The sequence below is a fragment of the Trypanosoma theileri genome (assembly GCF_002087225.1).
Source record: "Trypanosoma theileri isolate Edinburgh chromosome Unknown TM35_Tth_112_V1, whole genome shotgun sequence".
NCBI classification, from domain to species: domain Eukaryota; phylum Euglenozoa; class Kinetoplastea; order Trypanosomatida; family Trypanosomatidae; genus Trypanosoma; species Trypanosoma theileri.
Window position 1 is genome coordinate 17,421 of NW_021639954.1, and position 977 is coordinate 18,397.

Consider the following 977-nt stretch of genomic DNA (forward strand, 5'->3'; position numbering starts at 1 on the left):
CCTCACCCTCCTGAAGATCATCATCCGTATGCAGCAACCAACCTCCATCCTCCTGGGCAGGAATGGCACGACGAACAAGAGAAGGAACACCAATACTGGAAGTTTTAATAGTTGCATCAGAAGCTTTAGGACTATCAGCCCATACTAACCCACAAGCACAACAGAGTGTAAGAGTTAATAAAGACAGAAGGTAGCACCTCACCATTACAACCTTTGTCAGTGTTGTTGTTTATTTCAATAGACTGATACAATGAAGAAAAAAGGAAATAATTGAGATAGAAACAAACAAACATACACCATTACAACAAATACTCACAGTGGAAAAGAGAGAAGCAGTAACAGCAGAGTAAAGCAAGAAAAAGGAATATTACGCTTGTATGATAATATGTATCCATTAATAGAAAAAAAAAGAAAACACCACCATACCCAAATGAGAGAGAGAGCCAAAAACACACACAATATCCCAGAGCTCTAGTTTATGTATATTAAATGGTTCACACATACGCATGTCTATATTTAGAATAAATGTATACCGTCAGTAAGCAGAACAGCCTAGTTCTCTACACACACACACACACAACGGGAAAAGCAAGTAATAGAATTAATAAGAAAAAGAACACACACACACACACGCATAAACGAAAAGATATTCTAATTAAAAGAGAAAGCTGGTAAACAGATTATTAATGTATTCACCCATGGGGGATATACGCAATTATTGTATTAGTAATACCATTATTATTATTATTTGTCCTCATATGAGTCCCACTGTTCAGTACACAGTAATGGAGAACAACACAGCCACAATCAGAAGCGGTGCTGCAGTACGCATCCACACAGAATTGACACTGCTGTCAACATTACCCGTCTGCTGTGACGCGGAAGTTATGATGCTGATTGTTTTGTCGTCTGCCGTCAAAGAAGAGGTTGAAGCAGTGTTATCAGTTCGATTATGGGTGTTGGTGTTCGCAACAGAA